A 19,968-nucleotide genomic window follows, 5' to 3' on the forward strand; every position below is an offset into this window, starting at 1 on the left:
TCAAATAAATTAAATGAAAAGAAAAATAGAGCTTTATGTTAATAAAATAAAAAACTTTTGTATACACCCGGTTTATACTAATATTAGTGTAAATCAAGCAGTATTAGGGTAATTTTTAGCTAATTTTAAGGTAACTTTTTGCCCCTTTTTAGATAACTTTAAACATAATACAATTTTTATATAAATAGACAACAAGAAAAGTTTGATAAAGGTAAATAATTACATTCAATCACTAATAATTGATTTTTAGTCATTTAAAATGTGGTTCTTTACTAATAAAGTGTAGATAATTTTTATTTGTATTGGGTTACTTTTTTCCTTATTGGAGTAACTTTTATTCATTTCAGGGGTAACTCTTACTCATTTTAAGGTAACTTTATAACGGATATATTTATTTAAAAGCTTGTCTAATAAAATATATAACTATAAGCAAAATATATATTCCTGTTGCAAAAGCAAGATTCATAAAATTTTAATTACAAATCTGATCAATCACTAATTTTTAATGATGAGAGAATCATTATTGATATTAGGGTGTCACATGGAATTGCCAGGGCTCTATCCACGCCGCTAAACACCACAAAGATTGGTCGGTAACGATCATAAAGTTGTTGTGAGCTTTTCATTATACTTTCTTTATATTTGAATAACTGTATCAAATCGAATGATACATGCGTGTGTCAATGCACAAATTTGATAATTAATATTTTTAATGTTTAATAATATAATTAATAAAATGTTGGTATTATGGTTGGACCTATACATTACGACTTATCTATCAAAACTATAACGCACTTTACATATTATGGACCGTTAAAAGAACTTGTAAACCGTTCATAGATCATTAAAGACAATCATGAAAAGGGATAAATCAAAAGCAACGACGATTATTTGATATATGAAGGTTACACCCTGTTGAACCTTAAAGGTTTTGATGATGATGAACACAAAATAGCAAACTTCATCTAATAAGTATTTTCTAAGTGTTGGAATTAGAGCAGGTTTATAGACTTTGGAAGTGAAAGAGAAACTTGTTTAATGACACAAGGAAAGTCAAGAGAAAAGTTAAAGATAGTAGAAGAAGAGTTCCACTCTAGAACTTGTTGAGTTCCCTAACAGGAACATGAAGACAGCAAGTTAAGAAGACTAACTTGGTCTACGAGGTTCCAGTAGAAGTACTGGAGAAGTGAAGACAGTAGGAACTTAGTCCTGGACTGCGTGAAGCCCAAGTATGTCAAAGCAATCTATGATAAGTTAAGTTTTTATTCTTTAAGATTGTTGTAAATATGTTAGGTTAGTTTATGCAATGAATTTATTAGAAACATGACAAGCTTGACAAGCTTAAAATAGGAAAGTTTAAAAAGATAAGTTTTAATTTATGAAATTTTTTAATAAAATCCGGTTTTCTTAAAAAATATTATTCTTTTCTTAAATTTATCTTTGATAAGTTTTTCTAAAAAGATTTCCTTTACAAATAAGATTTTACTTAAAAACGTGTTTTGTGAATTCGGCAATTTAACTAATTCTATCTTTTGAAAACCCTACTATTTATACGAGTTAATCTTGTATAAAAGGTAGAATTCACATTTCACATAACTTGTGAGTTTATGCGTGAAGAATCTGAAGTGTTCTTAAATTGTGTAAGTTTGCCGAGTCTTTACTTTGTGATATTAGTTTCGGATTCCATGTGTAGCTTTCCTTTCATATACTAGAAGTCAAGTGTTTGTATTGGTTGGTTTGGGTGAGTGAATTACATTTGCATAAAGTGTTATAAGCTTCGATTGTAAGACTAAGAGTTTGAATATCATGGAGTACGAAGTGAATCTAAGTTAGGAACTTAGATTGGGTAGAATAGGGTTTTATTGTGTAGCAATTTCAGTCTGGAACTTGTGAGTTTAGGTTTGATTATAATAAGTTGTAACTTGTGGGTTTGCCCTATTATAGTGAAGTGGTTTGGTGTTTAAAATCCCTTAGAGGGTCGAGGTTTTACTTCCAGTTGGGCCCTGGAAGGTTTCCTCGTAAAATATTGTGTGTTGTGCAAGTTCCTTTTATATTCTGTTTTATATTCTGCAAAAGTAGCCAATAGGAACTCACCTACAATTCACCTCCCCTCTTGTAGTGATCATCTCAACTAACACACCCCATTCATAGTCCATGAGAAAACTAACTCTATAGTGATCCTGAACCATAAGTGGATATTCAGGCCTGTACTCGATTTTTATAACGATATGTATTAATTGCAACTCAAAAGACATATAAACAAAATTCAATTTACTCCAACTAATTAATCTAAGTCCGTTGAATATTTAATACACACAAATCTAATTATTGTCAAAATTATCTTATTAAGCATGATTTTCAACTACATATTCCCAATTAAACATGCAATGTTGGTGATCAAAACAAATAGAATTAAAAGAAATGAATTAACTTGATAATTCTAACTTTGCATAAAATATTGGAAGCAACTTGATAATTAAAGGAATGAATTAACTGTAATTCCATGTTGAGGGGCATGGTGGGAAATCACTGTTGTTAAGCAGCAGTAGAAGTTCCCATATATTAGTAATGGTCAGGTCATATAGATAGATTGATAGATTATAGAATTTCTAAACCCTTCCCAAAACACATGATACTAATAATTAAAAATATCAATTCCTAAACATGATGCTAGCAATCAAAGTAACATAAATAATTAGAGTAAATAAAAATAAAGAGAATTAAATACTTACTCGGAATATACAACATTGAATACTACATCATGAATAAATTATTAATAAATTGAATAAAAATAATAATTCAAAAGAATTATATCAAAGAGTTTGAAAAATTGATATCACCCTTGGGTTTATACCTTCACACTTTAGTAAAAAAAGGTGGAACCTTCAGATTTTGTTTTGGACTTTGAATTACTTAAATAAGATTAGAAATAAAGCTAAGAATTGTACGTTGAAATTTTACGTCCAAGCCTTTTGGGGAATATGGGATTGAAATTAGTTGTAGGGATGTCGAATTTGTCTCCTCGAAATAAGAAAATAGGGTGGTATTTATTGGATTTAAATCGAGTGAAGATAGAATTTAGCACGCGTTGTGCGGGTCAGTAGTTTTGCGGTTTTTGTTTTTTTCATAACTTTTATCTAGAACTTGGAATAAGATAAATAATATATCTTTGAAAGTCTATTTTTCAACACAATTAAAATTAGATTAAAATCATTTGTAGAATTTGAGATATGATTGAAATAGTGGACCGGTGTCAGTTTAGAATAGAGATTGGTATTTTAATAATCTCTTTTTCGTTTCTTATCAGAATTAGGCTTATGATATGTCATTAGAAAGCTTATTTCAAGATCTATCCATCCATTTAGTATTTGGATAAAAATTATGAGACATTAAAATCATTTTTGCTCGGTTTTGGGCTGCAGTTACGGAAAGAGGAAAATTATGCTAAGGCTTATAGATTTTGGGTTAAGAAAAGTATTTGGGATACTGAAAGGTCTAAAATGTCTTAGGAAATGTTATTGGGCTTAAACAAAAGGAGAACTCAAGTAATTTTTAAATCCATTATGCTAGCTGGACCAAGTTAGGCAATGAAGGTTGTTTCGTCATTGGGCTTTGATCGGGGAGACATTTTTAGGTATCTATAAGTAGATATCTAATGGCTAAAAATAATATGGAAATTTTGTTAAAAACTATCCCAAACATGAACAGATTTGTTAACTATTACCCTTTTTATTTTTATTCGTAAGAAACTACCATACTCTAAGAATCTTATATGCTTAAAGTTTGGCTAGCACTACCCACTACTGATTTCATCTAATTGAGCTGCTTGTGGGGGCCCACACCTACGTATTTCCACTCAATTAACCCTCTTCCCAACTACCTTTGTTCTCCTTCATTTATTTTCCCTCCATTTTTACTTCTCCTTCTTTAACCTTCCACCTTTATAATCATAATTCAACCTAAGCGAATCTTTGTGCTCCAAATTCATCCCCGCCCTTTTCAAAAAATTGACAAGATTTAAAACCCTTTTCTTTCTTCTCATAGCCGTCTCTCTCTATCCTTCTCATAAGCCAAGAACTTTTTTCCAGAGTTTGTTGTAGCCCATGATGTCTCCATTTTTTTGTGGAATGCCACAGTTGCATTTGCTTGGATATAACAAAGTAGAGTAGTAGGAAGAATTAGGCATCCTAAAAATATATCTAAAAATAAACTAGTGTTTAAAAAGAAATCAAAATTAAATTCAGACCCTATACCCTAAAAAAGAAAAATCCCTAATTCAACTTGAACCCAAAACTCTAGAAATTAAAATCCACAAAGTGATCCCTGTTCATCTTAATTGAAGTAATTAAAATCCCTAAACCAATTAATTAATATGTAACGAATTAAAACAATAGCTTAAAACATTACATGATGATTTGGTGAGAAAATTGTGTTCAATTGCTTGAATATTTTGCTGCTTGAATTTTAGATGAGTTTTTTTTTTTTTTTTTTTTTTTTTTTTTGGGGGGGGGGGGGGGGACGGGGGGAAGAGAGAGAGAGAGAACAAATGTAAGACTCTAAATAATTGAGAAGTGCGCCTCATAAACGGTTCAATTACACGGAATCCATAAACGGTAGTGTTAGACAAACTTTTGTCATCTTAGGCATAGAAAGTTATTTACAAATATTAAAAAAAAAAACAAAACGAGTATTTGTTCACAAGACTTTCTAACTTTAGGGTAGTTCCTGGCAAATTTTTCAAATAATTTTAATGAGTTCATTCGATTAAAAAATATAAAAATTAATTACAAAGAAATCTTTAAAATAAGATATTTATAAAAATTAGGATTATTTTATTTTTATTACAAACAAAAATCAAGAAAGTGTTTTTTTACCACCAAAACTTCAAAAAGTTTTATTTTACATAAAAAAAGAAGGAAAAATTGACCGCAACAACACCAACTATGACAAAGGAATGTGTAGCAGCACAACTTTTGAGAGTGCACTCGACATCATAAACTATGCACTTGGTGCACATAACAACATAAATGACATCGGCAAAATTTAGCTTTCTTCTGAAAAAGAAATCTTAAATATTTTTAATGCTTTTTTGTTTAAAAATATTTTTGATTAATTCCATTCTACTTAATTTTCCATTTTCCATCTCATGTAATTACGTAACCATTAAATTGAATTATTTCAAAAAAAAATTCGCCATTATTTTCTATCGTTTGTTTCTTCAATTACTTTTTTTTACATCTCATGTGATGATTAACTTAGTTTCCTCTTCCATTATAATTAAACTTTTCCCTTTAAATTATTCTCTCTTAACCTCCACAATTTAAGTGTTGTACATCAAAAACAAGAAAATCAATTTGACATTTCCTAAAATCCAATTCTAAATTATTTTTTTGATTAAAATCATTTTGTGGGGTTTGGCATTAGAAAGTTACCTATGTATCTTGAAATCTTGTAGAATAAAGGTATTCAAATGATTTTTTTTAAATTTTTTTTATTTATCAATTTAGTATTTAACTAAGTGGAAAGGGTAAGGAAACTAAGTCAATCACATGAGATCGATATTAGAAAAAGTAATTGGAGAAGCGAACAAAGGAAAATAATAGCACAATTTTTTTTTTTTTTGAAGGAATCTGCTTAATATATGGTGGAGGTTAAGAAATGCTTAAATGAAAAAAAAAAAGAAGGTAAGACTAATTTAGTCACGCATGATGGAAAATCATATAAGTTTAAATAATGTTTAAACAATTATATAAAATAATAAAGATTCCACTTTTTTCCATGGAACCTTAGTTCATTAGTGTCATTTATGCTAATACGTGCACCCAATTACATAGTTTGTGCTGTAGACCGCACCCTTAAAAGGTTGTGCTGCTACACGCACCTTTATGTTGTTGCAGCCAATTATCACCACCTGCCGTCAAGCAAACCGTTAAATCTAACGGTTAAAAAAAATCTTCAATTTTCTGTGCCAAAACCATGTTCTCTAGAGGTTTTGGGGTTTATTTTGGTCCTATAGATCTAATTTGAGGTCAGCAATGACAAAAAAATTATCGTAAATGTCTAGTTTTGCGTATTTCACGCAAATTGATCGAGGTTTTATTTTAATAGGCAAAACCCCGAGTTCAATCAAATTGAGGTTTTTTTTCATCGGCATTTACGATACATTTTTTGTCAATTTTGACTTCAAATTGCTTCCAAAGTACCAAATAAAATGACTCCTAAAACCTCTAGAGAACAAGTTTCTAGAATGAATATCGAAAAAATTTAATAAACCATTAGACGGCATGTGGTCAAAAATAATTTTTAGAATTTTTTTGGTGGCAAAATAAAACTTTACGAATTTTTTGGTGGTAAATAACGATTTCATGATTTGTTCATTTTTGTAGTAAAATTCAATCTCCTAAAATTAATTATTACCCAGAAATATATAACATTTTTTAAATTTTTTTTTTATTTCTAACCTGTTGGGTTGACTCGAACTCAAAGCCTTGGATTAGGGTTATTTATGTCTTGACCCGTGATCCAAAGTAACCCGACCCCGAAATGACACGTGCAACAACATTTAGCAACAACAAAGAAAAATACTCAAAACATTGTATCATTCCTAGCTAGTAAATTAAACACACAAGCTAAGTTTAGCAACACCAATTTTGATAAAATGTTGGGTAACATCCTCCCATAATGGAGAAGATCTCGTAGCCCGCCAATGCGATTAGGTAAATGGGACGGTAATTGTTGGGGCCAGACCATCGGGTTTAGCCATAGGGGCGTGTCTAAGAGAGCAAGGGGTGCCCTTTGTAGTCCTAGATAGAGCTAATTGCATTGCTTCTCTTTGGACAAAATAATATTGATATATTTCGCCTAGCTTGTACTTGATAACGTGGAGAAGTACCGGCTCAAAAATGAATTTTTAAAATTCCAAAAAAGAACTCTATAGAAATTAGAACACTTCCTCCATTACCAAAAAATTTCAATACCTTTTTGATTAAAAATGTGAGAATTTTTAATTTTTTTTGAAATTCAAAAATGAAAATTCAAAAGTAATCCTTTTTAAAATGGCTACCACTATATATACTCCCTCCGTTTCTGAAAGTTTGACTCACTTAGTATTTGCACGGTTTTCAATAAATATCTTTGACCATTAATAACTTTGACTATATATAAGTAAAATTTTAAAAAAGTTGATATTTGAAAATTTTATCATAAGGAAAATCTAATAAGATCAAACTTGTCAATTTCTTTCCCTCAAAAAAATAAAATAAAATAAAATAAAAAACTTGTTAATTTCTTTTGATTATATGGTATAAATTATAAAATATAGTCAAAGTTATATTATTTTTTACCACATAAATAGTAAGTGAGTCGAATTTTCAGGAACGGAGGTAGTACCAAGTTTTCATTGGTCAATTTATTTATTTACTTTTTTTTTATTTGGGTCAAACGTTTTAAAAATGTTTTTTTTTAAAAAAAAACAAAATCATTTTTTTAAAAATTAATTTTTGGATTTTTGAATTTTTTTCAGAAAAATTTGTAAAATACCACCTACTATTGTATCCATTTTTACAATACCACCAACAATTTTTTTTTTATTTTATTTTACCACCATCTTTTTTTCAAATCCTTAAAAATTACCACCAACTATTTTTGAAAACCGTTATAACTACCTTATGACGTCATTGTGGTCCCCACCAACTACCTTATTCTTATTGAATATACCTTCTTGATAACCCTAATTGAACATACCTTCTTGATAACATGATTACACACTCAGTTTTGCATTTTCGATTGCCTTGAAAAACAAATTACATAATTAAAACCTAATTATTGCCTATGAAATTTGCAAAAGAAAAAGAAACTAGGCGAGAGGGGAGTAATGGAGAGAACATGGGAGAGAATCGTGAAATTAGAGAGGCAGAAGGAGGGAAAATAAGAAGAAGGTAGTTATATGGACCTATAGTGACGTCATGGTGGTAATTTTTAAGGATTTGAAAAAAAGATGGTGGTAAAATAAAATAAAAAAAATTGTTGTGGTATTGTAAAAAATGGGTACAATAGTAAATGGTATTTTACAAATTTTTCTTTTTTTCATAACTAATTTCTTTGTAAAAAGAATTTTTTATATAAGAAAAAATTAATTTTATACGTTTAACCATAAAAAAATAATTAAAAAATCAGCTGATGAAAAAAAAAGTATAGTGGCAGTCAATTTGTTTTCTTATTTATTATTAATTTTTTGAACTATGGTAGTCCTTTTAAGGATGACTAGCATAACATTAATTTATTTAAACAAAAAAACATAATGATGCATCAATTTTTGGTTAAATATTTTGTTGCCAAAAAGAAAAAAAAAAAGAAAGTTATATAATCTTTCTCATTTTTAAAATTCTTTAATTAATTTTAAAATAATCTTTGATATTTTTTTTATAATTTTCCTAATTAACTTATAAAATTCAGTTCTAAATTATGAAAATACTAAAAATAAATTAAAAATAAATTTAAAAATAAGAAAAAAAATACATTTATAATTAATTTTCACATTAAAAATAAATAAAAATCAGCCAATAAAAGAACTAATATAATGGTATTCATTTTAAGAATGAATATAATAGAATTTTAAGAAAATCGACGTTCGAGCTAGCAATGTTACTAATGAGATGGATTCCTCCATGGTTGGTAGACAAAATATTGATATTTTTCACCTGGCTTATACTTGGTAACATGGAGAAATACGGGCTTAAAAGGCCTATAACCGGGAAGGTTGATTCAGTCATTCTAGCTACATGATATCATAGGAACATTGCTATGATACCCTAAAGATAGAATGACTGAATTAACCTCCAATGTCACACCATCAACAAGCTCGCGATGCTTGTGTAGAAACTATGATATGGCCTTTTGAGCCCATACTTCTCCACGTTATAAAGTATAAGCCAGGCAAAATATATCTATATTTTGGGCAAAGAGAAGCAATGCAATCAGCTCTATGTAGGACTACAAAGGGCACCCCTTGCTCTCTTAGACACGTCCCTATGGCTAAACCTGATGGCCCGGCTCCAACAATTACCGGCCAGTTAACCCACAAACATCGGCAGGTTACAAGATCTTCTTCATTGTGGGAGGATGTTAGCTTGAAAATTTTATCAAAATTAATTGGTGTTGCTAAATTTAGCTTGTGTGTTTAATTTACGAGCTAGGAATGATACAATATGTTTATCTTCTTTGTTGTTGCTAAATGTTGTAGTTGAAATGAGATTGATGGAAAAAGCAGTTTATGTTAGTAACTTATATAATACTAAAAAAAACAGGTATAATATTCTTGTTACACTAATAATATAGTACACTTTCGTCAAAAAAAAATTAAATGATATAGTACAGTATAAACTTTACAGTGTATAATATATACTTTAGCTTTAATAAAGTGTAATTAACCTTAATAATAGTACTGGTAAAAACAAATCATATTATCTATAAACAAGAAAATAAAGTAGCAGACACGGCCTTTTTATATGGGCTAAACGCTGCAATTAACGACGACTGAAATCTAATGGAGTATTTTAAGGTAATTAACTACTCAGATTCTTCCATAACAAACACAATTCCATTACTGATTAATTATGTATGTATAGTAGTGTCAACATTTGTAGCTTCTAGGATGGGATACTCAATTTTAGAATCACTTTTTAACTTTTTATTCTAACCAGGCCACCCCCATTAATCAGCTTGATATACAAGACATGTATATCAGGTGGCAATTTTGGTAATTTTATGCAACTTTGTCAAAAATAAATAAACAAAAAAATAAAAATTTGACAATTACCACCTACAATTGTTGGTGTTTTAGCAATTACCGCCTACAGTTTTTTTTTTTTTTTTTTTTTTTTTTTTTTTTGAATTTTACCACCAACTACTTTTTAAAAAATTAAAACTTCTCACCTACTTGACTCTCAACTCAAATGTGACATCATGTGGGGCTCACTAATTACCTTTTCTCTCTTTTTTTTTTCTTTCTCACTCAATTTCTCATTCCCATGCATTTTACTCCTTTCAAAATTGGGGAAAAACTTCAATTCATGATATAATTAGCATGAATATGTTAGTTTAATTTGAATTTTTTCCTTGATTTTGAGAGGAGTACGATATAGGGGAATGAGAAATCGAGAGAGAAAGAAAGAAAAGGAGGGAAATAAGGTGAGAAGGTAGTTCGTGGGCCCCACATGAAATCACATTTCAGTTTAGAGTCAACTAGCTGGGAAGTTTTGATGTTTTAAAAAATAGTTGGTGGTAAAAAAAAAAATGTAGGTGGTAATTGCTAAAACAGCAACAATTATTGGTGGTAATTATCCAAAAATTCGAAAAAAAATTATATTCCGAATTTCAGATCTACTCATAGCATCACCATCACAAGTTCACAAAAACTACCACCACCCGAAATCGATTACAGGCACCACACAAAATCCATCACAGGCACAACCACCACAATATGTCTTCCCGACAATCAACCACAAAAGTTTTTCTCTTTGTCTCGTTGCTTTCTGTATGGGGAGGTATTGAAAATAGGCCGATAATGTGTGAGAGGCCGGTATCTTAAGCGGGTTCAGTTTCTCAGCAACTCTCAGACATACCGGCATTTATACAAAAGGCAGATATATCGGCTTGTCAGCAATCAGCACGTGTCATCAGCAACTTGACACTTGGCGCAAGATAGTTTGCATGCCATGCAGCCACCTGTCAGTTGATCGAGCTATAAATAATCAGGTTTTAATCTATCTCTTTCTCTCTCTGTTCTCTCTCTCTCTCTTCTTATTTTCTTTAAACACCTTCTGACTTTGTCATCGGAGTGGTTATCCCCAGATCCACCCCAGGGTTAGCTAATCTCTGTTCTTTGTATAGGTTCTCATCTGGCCGATAGGAGCATAACGCTCTGCACACTCGGGCTTCGGATCTTGGAATCGGGTTGTCGGATCCTAGCAAGAACAATTGGCGCTAGAAGGAGGGGAAGCTAAGTAATTGCTTCCATCGCCTAAGAACCTCACTTTCTTAAAAACAAATGGCTAAAAATCAGACTACACCGATAGCCCGTAAGGTTGTTTACCAGAGGATAACAGTGGGGACTGGGGTGCCAGACCTAGAAATTGTGATTGAGGATGAAACCCATACTTTAGAAGGTAATCATTTTCACATGCCGATAACCCCGGAAAGGCAGGCTGGGATGGACCCAGACGCCATGGCTGAATTTACACCAGAAGATCTGGAAATGGCATCAAGGGTAATGAGTGCGATGAGTAAGAAAAGGAGGGAAGTAGGGGCAACCTAAGATGGAGGTGAGGTGCCAATTGCGAATCTTGGCAATCAGTTTAATCAAGCCGGAAGTTCACAGAGGCACTGGCATGAAGGATCGCTGGTAAGATCGCAAGCGACTCGGTGGGAGTCTGAGGTTCAATCCTTAGGACATGCCGTAAGTACGAGAACTCATCAACAGGGTGTGGTGCGAACAGTAGTCCAGTTGAGGGCATCGCCGTTTGCACAGAGCATCCTGGATCAGCCCATGGAGAAAATCAAAATGCCGACGTGTCGATACGATGGAAGGGGAGATCCGACTAGGTACATAACTTCATACGAGGGGCATATGATCCTGTACACCAACTCAGATGTTGTGTGGTGTAAAGTATTTCCGACCACTTTGACCGGGGCTGCAGCGGATTGGTTCAACAATCTCGGGAATGGAAAAATTGACAGCTTTCAGAAGTTGACAGAGATGTTTGTAGGGCAGTATATTAGTAATAGTGTGCGGTAGAGAACTTCGGGGGAGTTGATGGCGATTGAGTAGAAAGCAGATGAGTCTCTAAGGGACTACATTCGAAGGTTTAATAACGAGGCTAATACAATCCCGAAGTTACAGCAAGAGATAGCGGTTATGACATTGATGAATGGCCTTCACGACTCAGAATTTAAGAGGTACTTGACTAGGAAGAATCTGCCGACACTGGCAGCGGCTATTAACAAGGCTCATGATTACATAAAGAATGAAGAACTGATGAGAACAAGTAGCCGAGTTGGTTCAGCCGATAGAATTCATCCAATATCGGAGGGAGGATCTTCAGGAGGAGGAAGACTGAGGAATCCGGCCCCAGTAAGGACAGGAAGTCGACAAGAGGTCAGAAGCACCAAGGCACCGATGCGGTACATGACGTGGGGAAAACTAGGTCGTTGGGCTAATTCTCCCTAAGCCAAACAAAATTTATAAACACTCAACAAACCTAAATACAAGTATAGAGGTAAGTCAAGGGTCGAACCCAAAGGAACGGTAATGCCTAAATGCTTCCAATTATATGCCTAAGCTAGGTCGAAGACAAGAGATAAAAGGTGACTCTAACAACTACTAAAACGAGGAAACCAAACAAATATAAGAGCTAGGGATTAGGATCCGCAAATAATGGCAATGAACGATGCAAATTGGAATGGAAAGTCGACTAAGTCAAACAATGAGAGGGAAAATCAATCATGCAACCAAAAGAGCATGTCAAGCTATTCTCCTAGAGGTCTAACTAGCGTCAACTACGATAAACTCTAGCTAGGAAACATCACAAGACACCTCAATCGTGTAAATGCAAGCCACAAATCAATGGTCCGTATCAATGTGAACTTACAATGCAATCTAGTGCAATAATCAAAGTTAGCTACTCTCTAATTAATCACACACATGCACATGATCAATCAAGCAAGTTTAATCACATCATCAACTCCATCAATTATCCCCAATTTACATCAATTCATTACATCATAAGCTTCACCAAATCCCTAACCAAACAACTACTCAAACATTATCATCAATTCTACCAATACAAACATGAATATCCAAAATCAATCATCAAATCATAAAATTCCAATCAAATCAATCAATCAAAACAATGAATATTAAACAAAGCAATAAATGAGATAGAGTTTAGAAATGCTCATTGATAATAGAGTAGATCTCCAATACAATTGTCACATTTGAATCTTCAATCTCTCAATCACCATTGAAATTCCTCACTTTCTCTCTCTAAAATCTACTCCTAAAATTAACCCTAAACTAGAGAGAGAAGCTCTCAACTAAGCTAGGAAAATGATCTAATTTCTAATTCTAATTCTCATTCTCATTGTTTTTCTCTCTACCCAAAAATGGGTATTTATAGAATACAAGAGTAAAAGAAAATAAAAAATAGAAAAGAAAATAAAATGGAAAAGAAAATAAAAGGAAAAGGAAAAGAAAAGAAAAGAAAAGAAAAATAAAACAAAAGAAAGAAAAGGAAAAAAAATAAAAGAAAACTAAAAACAAAAAGAAAATAAAATAAAAGAAATCCAAAACTAAACAGCAATTTCGCTGCTTCATCAAATGGGAATTAATCCCATGATTCTCACGCTTCTCATCATCATCAGCACGCACCTATCAAGCCGCACATCATCATCAAATCACACACCATCACACCCACTCATCAACATCAATCAACGGCTCAAGTAGAACCCAGCTGGGTGCGGCCGCACTCGTTGAATGTGCGCCCGCACCTGCTGAGGTTCGAGGCTGCTCAGCTGGAGGTTCGATTGGAGATGCTTCTGAGGTTAATTGAGGAGGTCCGTGGCCCAATTGATGGTGTAACTTGTGGCGGAGAAGCGCGATTGAAAGTGGAGATGCTGCTGGTGGAAATTGCGGCAGCAGGGGCTGCTTTGTGCGGCGGTTGCGGTGGTTGTCTGGTGGTGGTTCAGTGGCGGTGATTGGAGGTGTTGGGTGGTGTCGATTTGCTGCTATTGTTGTTGGTGTTGTGGGTGAATCAGAGGAGCAGGGGAGGTTGGTGGCTGGTGGTTTGCGTGAGCAGGGAGTTGCGTGGGCTGGTGCTGTTGTGGTGTGCGTGAAGGGCAGGGGAGGTTGGTGGTGTTGGGCTGGAGGTACGTGGCTGGGCAGCAGGGGAAGCCGTGTGGAACAGGGGAAGCTATGTGTGGAACAGGGGAAGAGAAGGAGAAATTGCTGTAGAGTTTCTGGTTGTTGCCAACACCATCACCATCATCACCATGATGGTGATGAAGACCAAACTAAGCAGTTTCCAACACCAAAACACACTTGGAACAAATACCTACAAAACACACAAAAAAACCGAGAAATAAAATAAAGTGAAATAAAACTAAAACCGACAAATAAAAGTAAAAGAAATAAAATAAAAATGAAAATAATAAAAGAAAGAAAAATAATAAAATGAAAATAAAATATAGAAAAGAAAATGAAATAAAAATAAAATCAAATAAACTAAAATAAAATAAAACTAAATCTATAAAATCTTAAAGTAAAGAGAAAACAACTAAAATAACGAAAATAAAAGAAATAAAGGAGAAAATACTAGAAAACCATAGAAAGGTAGAAAAGCCGTAAAATAAGAGAACAAAGGTAGAATAGAGAGAGAAAGCATAAAACCGAGCATTTATTGAGCAAGAAAGCAATGAAAAGAGGACAAAAAGGACCTAAATGCTCATCAAATGTGTGCCATTTATGACACACATCAGTACAGTTCGTACACACCGCTGAATTTGCCAAGGGCCGCAATATATTTTGTAAACCAGAATCGAGAAGGATGGGTGAGGCCCACACCGATGAAGGCAAAAGGAAGGGATCCAAAGAAATATTGTATGTTTCATCGAGATGTGGGGCACTATACTGAAGACTGCACACAGTTAAAGGATAACATTGAAGAATTGATAAGAAAGGGTCATTTGGCTCAGTATCGGCTGCATGCAGGGGGAAATCAGCCACCGCCGTATCGGCAGCCTAAGGGCCAGCAAATAGAAGGTAGGCTAGAGAGGCAAGGGCAAGAAAATCGGCAAGGGGATGGTAGGCAGCCACCCCTGTCTGTTGGAAGAAGAGTCGATGTGATAACTGGTGGGCCAGTTCACGGAGGTACGATAAGTGGCGCAAGGAAACACCTATCAGAACATCGACACATCATTAACGCCCTATATGTTAATGACCGCCCACGGCCGTTTGAGATACCGGATGTACTGTTTACAAGGGAAGACGCAAGGGGAATAGTTTTCCCGCATGACGACCCCCTGGTGCTGATAGCAACAATCAATGAGGCTGATGTAAAAAGAGTCTTGGTGGATGGGGGAAGCTCAGCTAATGTCTTATTTATGCAGCGTTTAATGAACTGATGATAGGAAGACAATACCTAACTCCGGTATCTTATCCTGTAATTGGGTTTAACGGTTCGACAGTGAGACCAGAAGGTAGTATAGTTCTCCCAGTTAGGTTCGGAGATGGAGTAGCTGCAAGGGATGCAATGGCTGAATTTTTGGTAGTGGATGTGCCATCGGCGTACTATGGTATTATTGGAAGACCAATAATTCATGACATATAGGCAATGGTATCAACTTACCACCTAACCATTGCCTATGTGTCAAACTTGGGAAAGGTGGAAAAGGTGCACGGCGGGCAAGTGATGGCGAAATCATGCTATGTCATGACTTTAAAAAATCCAGTGCAAAAGGGGCCGACACCGAATAATCCAAAGAGGGAACGAGAACCAACGGTGCGGGACTTGTCTATGGGAATTTTGATGCAAGGCCGAAAACCGCGCCGAGGCCGTCACCGGGAGTAGAGACAGTGCAGGTTCAACTCCAACCGGGTAATCCAAGTCGGACAGTGAAGGTTGGGGCCGACATGGATGTCGACATGAGATGTCATCTAATCAGCCTGCTGCGAGAAAATGCGGATGTGTTTGCATTTTCGGCAAATGAGATGCTTGGGATACACCTTGAGGTAATAGAGCACAAGCTGAATATGGATCAGAAGTTTAGGCTGATAAGGCAAAATAAGCGTAACTTCTCGACAGAGAAAATTGAGGCAATACAAGCAAAAGTTAATAAGCTATTAACGGCAGGATGCATAGAACCGTGCACTTACCCTGAGTGGTTGGCAAACGTGGTGATGGTGAGAAAGCCGACTGGAAAGTGGCAGATGTGTGTGGATTTTACGGATTTAAATAAAGCTTGCCCGAAAGATTGTTATCCGTTACCTCGGATAGACAGATTGTGGATTCTACCTCTGGACATGAGATGCTAAGTTTTCTGGATGCGTTCTCGGGATATCATCAAGTCAGCCTTCATGAGTCAGACAGGCCCAAGACGGCATTTATAACGGACGCAGGGGTATTTTTCTACAAGGCAATGCCGTTTGGGTTAAAGAATGCTGGAGCAACATATCAAAAATTAGTTGATAAGATCTTCGAAAGGTAGAAGGGGCGTAATGTGGAGGTATATGTAGATGATACAATAGTGAAGAGTAAGGTGAAAAAGGATCATATAGCTGATTTAAGGGAAACCTTTGCTACTTTGCGGCAGTATCAAATGAAACTCAATCCGAAAAAATGTGTATTTGGGGTTCGGTCTGGAAAATTCTTGGGATTTATGGTGAGTGAACGGGGCATTGATGCGAATCCAGATAAGGTAAACTCCATCCTAGAGATGAAGCAGCCAAAAATTATCCGAGATATACAGAGGCTGACAGGAAGAATGGCAGGGTTAACACGCTTTATTAGCAAATCTGCGGATAAAGCGCTCCCGTTTTTTGTGGTTTTACGGCAGAATAAAACGTTTGAGTGGGGAAAAGATCAAGCTGATGCATTGGAAGTTGTAAGGAATCATTTAAGGTCTTTCCCGACGGTGGCTAGGCCAGAACAAGGGGAGCAGCTGCAACTATATATATCGGCATCTCCAAAGACTGTCGCGGTAGTTCTGCTAGTTGAAAGGGTAAAGCAACAAATGCCGATATACTTTTTCAGTCATGTGTTGAACGCTGCTGAACGACGATACCCCGTGATAGAAAAAATGGAACTTGCTGTGGTCATTGCCGCCAGAAAGCTGCGACCCTATTTTGACGCTCACCCGATAGAGATTCTAACGAATCATCCCCTTGAAAAATCATTGCAAAAGATGAAAACGTCGGGTAGACTACTGAAATGGGTTGTGGAGTTGTCGGAATATGAGCTGCATTACAAACTTAGGGTATCAATTAAGGCACATGCCTTGTCAGATTTCATTGTGGAACTTCTGATAATGATGAGGAAGAAGAGCTGGGGACATGGCAGGTATCTGTGGATGGGAGAGCAACTTCGACCGGGTCTGGAGCATGAATTGTGATAACAGCTCCAGATGGATGAAATTTTGAATATGCTCTGAAGTACAAGTTCAAAGCAACTAATAACGAGGCCAAATATGAAGCGGCGATAGCAGGTATCCAGCTATCAATAGCGGCAAACGCTAAGCGATTAATCCTTAAAACTGACTCGCAGCTGGTATCTAGTCAGTTCAGTGGGAAGTATGAAGCACGGGAATCAACGATGATATAATATCTGGAAAAAATAAATGAATTAACGGCCCAGTTGCGGCATTTTGAAGTTCAATTAGTGCCAAGAGCAGAAAATTCACAGGCCGATGCTTTGGCTAGGTTAGCCAGCTCTGGCTTTAACGACCTGGAGAGAACCGTCAGTCCATCATGGTGGAAGTTTTGAAGCACATGAGTAGAGGAAACGACAGAACAGGTTCTCTGTGTTGAAACAGGCAACCAGTGGTATGACAAAATCCTAGCATATCTTCTGACAAGAGCGTTACCGGTGGACAAAGGGGAATCCCGGAAGTTAAAGAAGGATAGCGTTTGGTTCATTATGTACTAGGGCCAATTGTATAAAAGAGGATTCTCATTACCACTTCAGAGATGCATAACTGCCAACGAATCTGCAAAACTTATCGAAGAAATACATGAGGGAGCTTGTGGAAATCATTTGGGTGCACGAGCTCTTTCAAGGGAAGCCATGAGAAAAGGGTATTACTGGCCGACAATGAATGAAGATGCTTCTTGGTATGTAAAAAAGTGTGAGAAATGTCAAAGGTTTGCGCCCGTATTAAACCAACCGCCGAATGACTTGACTTGATGCCGATACTCAATCCAGTTCCGTTCGCGCAATGGGGAATGGACATAATTGGTCCTTTCCCGTCGGCAACGGGGGGGGGGGGGGAGGAAATTCCTACTAGTCGGCATTAATTATTTCACCAAATGGATTGAGGCGGAGCCGGTAGCAAAAATATCGGCTGCAGAGGTGAAAAAATTTATCTGGAAGAATATTTTTACTAGGTTTGGCCTTCCAATGGCAATGGTTTTTGATCACGGATCACAATTTAACTGTAAGCTGGTAAAGGATCTATTGGCAATGTACAAAGTAAAGTTTGCGTACGCAGTGGTATGTCATCCCTAATCAAATGGACAAGCTGAGGCCGCAAATAAGCAGATCATAACGGCTGTTAAAAAGAAAATCGAAGATGCAAAGGGATTGTGGGCAGATTTAATCCCAGAAATTTTATGGGCCAACTGAAGAACAAGTAGAGAAGCAACAGGAGAATCCCCTTTTAACCTGGTGTTTGGGATAGAGGCAGTAGTTCTGGTAGAAGTTGGTTTGCCGACATTCAGAGTGCAGCATTACTGCAAAGAACAAAATGATTTGTTGTTAAGACAACAGTTAGATTTCTTACCAGAATTGAGAGAAAAGGCAGCAGTAAAATCGGCTGCCTACAAGGACAGAATATCAAGAGCCTACAATAAAAGAGTCAATCATCGGCCTTTAGCTGTCGGATATTTGGTGTTGCGAAGAACAGCAACAATAGGGAGGGGAAATGAAGACGGAAAGTTAACGGCCAATTGGGAAGGGCCATACCGAAGCAGGGATATGATAGTGCAAGGGTCGTATTATCTAGAAACACCAGAATGAAAGCAACTAAAAAAATGTCTGGAATGCAGCGGTTCTGAAAAAGTATTTTGTTTAAAATAATAAAATGTCATCTCATAAAAACATGTATTAATGAGAAGACTCGTATGTAATATCGGTTGTAAATAAAAGCAAATACACTGCTTGGCAGATTATAGTACGTGTACAAATATAAGGCATCCTCCACTTAACAGACCACCGTTAAGTGGGACGGACAGCTAAAAACCGCTTCCGTGAAGTTAACGACAGTGATCACTGATAAGGGTACTTGTCTAGATATCAAAATAGCTCAGCAAGTGACCAACAAATTACGTTGAAACAGCAACTAAAAGCTTAGAATAAGCCTCAAGTACATGCATCTATCAGTTCAGATGCTTGTACTGCTAGGGGCAAAGAAGGGGTTGTAACTTAAGAGTTGCAACCTATTATCCACAAGCAAAATTATGATTTGTTGTCTAGCAAAACTTGAGTTTGTAAGCAGCTAAAATGAAAGTCATTACTAAATCGCTAGCATGATTGGCATGAAGTAAGCGCATATACAGACTTGTGCAATCATAACATCTATTAAAATTGCACGAATGTAGCATAAGTTTACTGAAATTATATAAACATTACATGTTGCAGGAAAGATAAAAAGTATTTTAGTAAAGTTTAAAAAAAAAAGAGAAGAAAGTGACAATCGACAGGCACCACCACGAAAGGGTATATACAGCATTGTCAAAAGCACGAGTTATAAAATACAGATTAAAGCTGATAAGGCCCTATTGCGCAAGAGCCGCAAGATGACATCGGTGATGACTGCCCACCCCTTCAGGCCTGCTTGTTATCAGGCTCAGGAGAGTCCAAGATGCTAGGGTTAGAAAGGCCGACATCAGCAGATGGAACGAGATTAAGGATGTCCTCATCAGAGAACTTTTGCTGTTCAAAACCAGAAGGTATTTTATGAGCATCGTTCTCAAATGCCTTCTCAATCTTGGCCTAGTCATCCTTCTTCAGGCCGATAGCCTGTGCAGCACATCTCTGAGCACCGGTCCACCCACCATCGAAACGATCTTGGAGCCTGGTGCAGAATTCCGTCGACGTCACATAACGGCCTACGGCTCTCTGACGTACCCCAGACTTATCAGCTTTCATCTTCTGAATCTTAGCTTCCAAGTCGCTATTGATTGCCCTGACATTAGAAAGA

Source organism: Chenopodium album, chromosome 17, assembly GCF_948465745.1.
Source record: "Chenopodium album chromosome 17, dcCheAlbu1.1, whole genome shotgun sequence".
NCBI lineage: Eukaryota > Viridiplantae > Streptophyta > Magnoliopsida > Caryophyllales > Amaranthaceae > Chenopodium > Chenopodium album.